The following is a 7,742-nucleotide window of genomic DNA, read 5'->3' on the forward strand; positions in this document are numbered from 1 at the left end:
CACCGAGTAAATCTGTGCTCGAGATTACAATTACTTTGAACAGAGAAATTAAGAAAAATATCTGGAATCATCATCACCCCTTAACCGATCCGGCGGCAGGATGTAGAAATCCAATCTACTTGGTGGAGACATACTGGCATGCGATGCCGTCCAACTAATAGTCATTATATGCCTTCCATTGTGTTTGAATTTTTTCTCTTGCCTTGCCTGGACTACCTGATAGAAGCTCCTGTCAGCTAATATTATTACGACTGGAGTGGCAGGCATGTCCATATTCGGTGCTGCCAACGGCAAGCAATACAGGGTAGGTTTTGTAAGTGCTAACATGGTAAATTAATAGGGATTATCTAATCTTTTTGTATTAAGGAGTTCTATGCGTTTGCAACATGCAAAGATTATTGTACTATTAATTAGTCTATACTGGAGAAGTCAAAGAGTATCATACTCAGGGTCAGATACGTAGTTGGAATATTTGTAACCACACACTAACCTGAAAGTTAGGCACACTAATTAAATTTTTTTAACAGAAGGATTTTATTAATATGGCATTAAGCACACTTTACAAATAGCAGCTCGAGTGGCTGAGCACTCATTGCTGATAGCTCATTACAGGTAGGACATCGTTCCAGATTAGTATCTAAACCTTGATCTGAATGTAGGCAAGTAGAGCTGAAAGGTTTATCTTGCACTTTGACAACAAGTCTAGCCTGATGGTGTGCCTTGAAATTCAGACTCCTGTGCACTTTGAGTATTCTGCATGGATGAAATGAAGGCGTGGTCTGGATAGCAGCTAAGATTGGCCGGATAGCCCACAGACCTGCTTTAGTAACATCAGGTTCTACAACAGTTGAGGCAAGCACGGCAGAGTCTGTCAAAAACTTCGGATCCTACACATGTAATTGAGCTGCTATCTTCACCGCCAACAGCAGTCCATAAGCTTCTGCCTGCAGAGCTAATGCTACTGGTGACGACACAGCAGAGATGTATACATGGTCGGTATGTCACCCGTTAATTTGTAAGAAAACACCTATGCCCGCCTTTGCTACAGCTTGTCCTGGCTCCAACGACCAAGCTGCATCTGAGTATATTTGTGTACCTGAGAAGTAACAACACTAGAGAGATTTAGCTGTTCTGGCTGACTGTGATCTCCCTTCCGAGTTGAATCGTGAACCTGTAACTCCTTAATCAGTGAAATGTACAATGCACAATATCAATCTTTTCTTATCTTTCTCATCCCCTCCCAATTCCACAATCATTTTTTGTTATTAATTTCACCACAACAGAATAATAATAGTGTGCATCTTCGTGATTTTATATATTTTCTGTGATTTTATATATTTTCCTGTGTGGTTACTCTGTTTAACAAGTAATTTGCTTGATGCGCTTAGAAATATTACTGTTATATATGGTGTGTGACTTGCATGGTTTAATTTGGTACATTTTCGTTACTACTAAACTTAGACATACATGTTCACTGAGGACGAACGGTCACTGTCGACTTTGAAATTATCAAATATGTGGAAGCTATGTTTCAACTCCTGAGGTGTATCCCTAGCAGGATCTTGCTAGGTAGTCAAATGTACAATGTATAAAAATTTGAAGGGCGAAATTAAAGGACAGTGGCATAAATCATAAACCTCGGTAAGATTGGAAGGTGAAGATTCTGATGGAGAAACGAAAGAGAGGGGGCGAAATTAAAGGACAGTGGCATATTAAACCACAAACCACAATAAGATCAGAAGGAGAAGATGGAAGATAGAAGTGGCAACACGAATGAGTTGCTTGGTGCATACGAGGATTTTATTCTCCCGTGGCAACGCACGGGCTTTTTTGCTAACACCTAAGTTTGATTGTGTTAAATCTTTTATGGATACCAATGTTTTCCATAAATTTAGCACTAAATATGGACTTGACTCTGAGATAGTAGCTGCTTTCTGTGAATATTTTGCTGCTCATGTTGATCTCCCTAAGGAGAAGTGGTTTAAATATCATCCTCCCATAAAAGTAAAAATAGCTGCACATATTAAAGTTGAAGAAAAGACTATTACTTATAATGATCCTATTGTTCCTACTGCTTATGTTGAGAAACCACCTTTTCTTGTTAGGATAAAAGATCATGCTAAAGCTTCAACTGTGGTTCGTAAAAGTAATATTAGAACCTATACACCTCCTGAGCAAGTTAAAGTTGAACCTAATATTGCTATTATTAAAGATCTTTTGGCTGATAATATTGATGAGCATGTTATTTATTTCTGCGATGAAACTGCTAGAATTGCTAAACCGTGTGCTAAAGATAAACATAGACCTGTGGTAGGCATGCCTGCTATTTCTGTTAAAATAGGAGATCATTGTTATCATGGCTTGTGTGGTATGGGTGCTAGTGCTAGTGCAATACCTATTGACTTATACAAAGAAATTATGCATGATATTGCACCTGTTGAGTTAGAAGATATTGATGTCACAATTAAACTTGCCAATAGAGATACTATATCATCAATGGGAATTGTTAGAGATGTTGAAGTCTTGTGTGGGAAAACTAAATATCCTGCTGATTTCCTTGTTCTTGGTTCCCCACAAGATAGATTTTTGTCCCATTATATTTGGTAGACCCTTCTTAAACACTGTTAATGCTAGGATAGACTTCAAAAAGGATGTTGTCACTATTGGTTTGGGTGATATGTCTCATGAGTTTAATTTCTCTAAATTTCGTAGACAACACCGTGAGGAGGAATTGCCTAGTAAAGATGAAATTATTGGTCTTGCTTCTATTGCCGTGCCTCCCAGTGATCCTTTAGAACAATATTTGCTAGACCATGAAAATGATATGTTTATGAATGAAAAAAGGGAAATAGATGAAGTATTCTTTAAACAGGAACCCATCCTGAAACACAACTTGCCTGTTGAAATCCTAGGGGATCCTCCTCCACCAAAGGGTGACCCCGTGTTTGAGCTCAAACCGTTACCTGATACTCTTAAATATGCTTATCTTGATGAGAAAAGGATATATCCTATTATTATTAGTGCTAACCTTTCAGAGATGAAGAAGAGAGATTATTGAAAACTCTAAAGAACCACCGCGCTGCTATTGGATATACTCTTGATGATCTTAAGGGCATTAGTCCCACTCTATGCCAACACAAAACAAATTTGAAGAAAGATGCCAAACTAGTTCGTGATCACCAACGACGGCTGAATCCTAAGATGAAAGAAGTGGTAAGAAAAGAAATACTAAAGCTCCTTGAGGCAGGTATAATTTACCCCGTTGCTGATAGTCAGTGGGTAAGTCCTGTCCATTGTGTTCCTAAGAAGGGAGGTATTACTATCGTTCCTAATGATAAAGATGAATTGATACCGCAAAAAATAATTACAGGTTATAGGATGGAAATTGGTTTCCGCAAATTAAATAAAGCTACTAAAAAAGATCATTACCCCTTACCTTTTATTGATCAAATGCTAGAAAGATTGTCCAAACATACACATTTTTGCTTTCTAGATGGTTATTCTAGTTTCTCTCAAATACCTGTGTCAGTCGATGATCAATCAAAGACCACTTTTACTTGCCCTTTCGGTACTTTTGCTTATAGACATATGCCTTTTGGTTTATGTAATGCACCTGCTACCTTCCAAAGATGCATGATGGCTATATTCTTTGACTTTTTTGAAAAGATATGTGAGGTTTTCATGGACGATTTCTCCGTCTATGGATCCTCTTTTGATGATTGCTTAAGCAACCTTGATCGGGGTTTGCAGAGATGTGAAGAAACTAACCTTGTCTTGAGTTGGGAGAAGTGCCACTTTATGGTTAATGAAGGTATTGTCTTGGGGCATAAAATTTCTGAAAGAGGTTGAAGTTGATAAAGCCAAGGTTGATGCTATTGAAAAGATGCCATGTCCCAAGGACATCAAAGGTATAAGAAGTTTCCTTGGTCATGCCGGTTTTTATAGGAGGTTCATTAAGGACTTTTCAAAAATTTCTCGGCCTCTGACTAATCTATTACGAAAAGATATACCATTTGTCTTTGATGATGATCGTGTAGAAGCATTTGAAATACTTAAGAAAGCATTGATTTCTACACCTATTGTTCAGACACCTGATTGGAATTTACCCTTTGAAATTATGTGTGATGCTAGTGATTATGCTGTAGGTGCTGTTCTAGGGCAAAGAGTTGATAATAAATTAAATGTTATTCAATATGCTAGTAAAACTCTAGACAATGCCCAGAGAAATTATGCTACTACTGAAAAAGAATTCTTAGCAGTTGTATTTGCTTGTGATAAGTTCAGACCTTATATTGTTGATTCTAAAGTAACTATTCACACTGATCATGCTGCTATTAAATATCTTATGGGAAAGAAGGATGCTAAACCTAGACTTATTAGATGGGTTCTCTTGCTACAAGAATTTGATTGGCATATTATTGATAGAAAGGGAGCTGAGAACCCCGTTGCAGACAACTTGTCTAGGCTAGAAAATGTTCTTGATGACCCACTACCTATTGATGATAGCTTTCCTGATGAACAATTAAATGTCATAAATACTTCTCGTACTGCTTCATGGTATGCTGATTATGCTAATTACATTGTTGCTAAATTTATACCACCTAGTTTCACATACCAGCAAAAGAAAAAGTTTTTCTATGATTTAAGACATTACTTTTGGGATGACCCACATCTTTATAAAGAAGGAGGTTGTGTACCTGAGCATGAACAGGAACAGATCCTAGGCAAGTGTCACTCCGAAGCTTATGGAGGACACCACGCTGGAGATAGAACTGCACATAAGGTATTGCAATCCGTTTTTATTGGTCTACTCTCTTCAAGGATGCCCGTAAGTTTGTCCTATCTTGTGACGAATGTCAAAGAATTGGTAATATTAGTAGACGTCAAGAAATGCCTATGAATTATTCACTTGTTATTGAACCATTTGATGTTTGGGGCTTTGATTATATAGGACTGTTTCCTCCCTCTAATGGTTATACACATATTTTAGTTGCTGTTGATTACGTTACTAAGTGGGTAGAAGCTATTCCAACTAGTAGTGCTGATCATAACACTTCTATTAAAATGCTTAAAGAAGTTATTTTTCCGAGGTTTGGAGTCCCCAGATATTTAATGACTGATGGTGGTTCGCATTTTATTCATGGTGCTTTCCGTAAAATGCTTGCTAAGTATGATGTTAATCATAGAATTTCATCTCCTTATCACCCACAGTCTAGTGGTCAAGTAGAATTGAGCAATAGAGAGCTCAAATTAATTTTGCAAAAGACTGTTAATAGATCTAGAAAGAATTGGTCCAAGAAACTTGATGATGCATTATGGGCCTATAGAACTGCATATAAAAATCCTATGGGTATGTCTCCGTATAAAATGGTTTATGGAAAAGCATGTCACTTGCCTCTCGAACTAGAACATAAGGCTTATTGGGCTATTAAAGAGCTCAATTATGATTTCAAACTTGCCGATGAGAAGAATTTATTTGACATTAGCTCATTTGATGAATGGAGAACCCAAGCCTATGAGAATGCCAAATTGTTTAAAGAAACAGTTAAAAGATGGCATGACAAAAGGATACAAAAGCGTGAGTTTAATGTAGGTGATTATGTATTGCTATACAACTCTCGTTTGAGATTTTTTGCAGGAAAACTTCTCTCTAAATGGGAAGGTCCTTACGTTATCGAGGAGGTCTATCGTTCCGGTGCCATAAAAATCAACAACTTCGAAGGCACAAATCCGAAGGTGGTGAACGGTCAAAGAATCAAACATTATATCTTAGGTAATCCCATAAATGTTGAAACCAATGTTATTGAAATCGTAACCCCGGAGGAATACATAAGTGACACTTTCCGGAACGTTTCAGACCCCGAAAAAGAATAGGTATGTGGTACGGTAAGTAAACCGACTCCAAAACAGTTCTAATGGCAATTTTTCTCCGTTTTGGAATATTTAGAAAAATAGAAAAATAAGAAGCAGTCCGGGAAGGACACGAGGCCTCCACGAGCGTGGAGGGCGCGCCCCCTGCCTCGTGGGCACCTCGTGCGCTCTCCGGACTCCGTTTTCTTGCACGATACATATTTTGGTCGGTAAAAATTCATTATATAATCTCCCGAAGGTTTTGACTCCCGTATCACGCAAATATCCTCTGTTTGTGTTTCGAGTTGTGGCTGCTGCAGATTTGAGCAAGATGTCCTCTCAAGAGTCAGTCGGGGAGAGCCGGGTGTCTCATCCGGCATCGAGATCAAGAACAAACAGCGATCCTGACCACTTTGGGCCAGCAACGGAGGAAGAGATGGAGGCTGATTTGAAGAGCATAGATGCCATGGAGGAGGATCACGAAGTTACTTCTCGCTTCCGAGCTGGATTCACGATGGGGGAACTACAGAGCTCAACTATTCCAAACTCGGTTATCCCTTCCAATGTTAGATTTCTTTCTTATGAAAATATGAAGAAGAGTGTCACTTGTTCTCCCGCAGCTATGCAACACCCTTGGGTGCAAGGAGCTTTGGCCGTTACAAGAAAGCTTCGAAAGGAAATAATGGACCTCAAGCGTCAAGTCAGTAAGCTCGAGGAGGAGAATCGTATCCTGAGGGGAATCATCGCCAAGAATATCACATCACCACCCCCGAAGAAGGAGACATAATCATATGGGTATGGGCACTCCCCTTGGCAACTGCCAAGCTTGGGGGAGGTGCCCCGGTATCGTATCACCATCACACTCCTATCTTTACCGTTTTTCTTAGTTTGATCCTATTAGTAGTATCTTGATCTATAGAATAAAGTTTTTGGTATGATCTAGTTTTGAGTTTTTCTTTATGATTCCTCTATGTAATCAAGTCCGTGAGCTATATAATAAAGATTAGTGTTGAGTCAAGGGCTTGATTATTTTGCCATGATCTTGAGTGAATAAAAGAAAAGAGAAAAGAATAAAAAGAAACAAAGAGATCATATAGATCTTATGGAGAGTAATGACTTCACATAGAAAGAGTATGATGATTAAAAATTGTTGAGAGTTGACAAACATAGCTTTGGCCATCGTTGCAATTAATAGGAAGTAATAAAGAAAGAGAGGTTTCACATGTAAATATACTATCTTGGACATCTTTTATGATTGGGAGCACTCATTAAAATATGACATGCTAAAGAGTTGACGTTGGACAAGGAAGACAACGTAATGGGTTATGTTTTCTGATATCTGAAATAAAGTATATTGTCTTGGATCATCCAACATGTTGAGCTTGCCTTTCCCCCTCATGCTAGCCAAATTCTTTGCACCAAGTAGAGATACTACTTGTGCTTCCAAAAACCCTTAAACCCAGTTTTGCCATGAGAGTCCACCATATCTACCTATGGATTGAGTAAGATCCTTCAAGTAAGTTGTCATCGGTGCAAGCAATAAAAATTGCTTTCTAAATATGTATGATTGATTGGTGTGGAGGAAATAAGCTTTATACGATCTGGTGATGTGGAAGAAATAAAAGCGACGGACTGCATAATAAAGGTCTATATCACAAGTGGCGATATAAAGTGACGTTCTTTCGCATTAAGATTTTGTGCATCCAACCCTGAAAGCGCATGGCAACCTCTGCTTCCCTCTGCGAAGGGCCTATCTTTTATTATTACCTTCTACCTTATGCAAGAGTTATGGTGATCTTCACCTTTCCTTTTTTACATTTTATCCTTTGGCAAGCACAGGATGTTGGAAAGATCCTGATATATATATCTAATTGGATGTGGGTTAGCATGAA

Source organism: Triticum aestivum, chromosome 1D, assembly GCF_018294505.1.
Source record: "Triticum aestivum cultivar Chinese Spring chromosome 1D, IWGSC CS RefSeq v2.1, whole genome shotgun sequence".
NCBI classification, from domain to species: Eukaryota; Viridiplantae; Streptophyta; class Magnoliopsida; order Poales; family Poaceae; genus Triticum; species Triticum aestivum.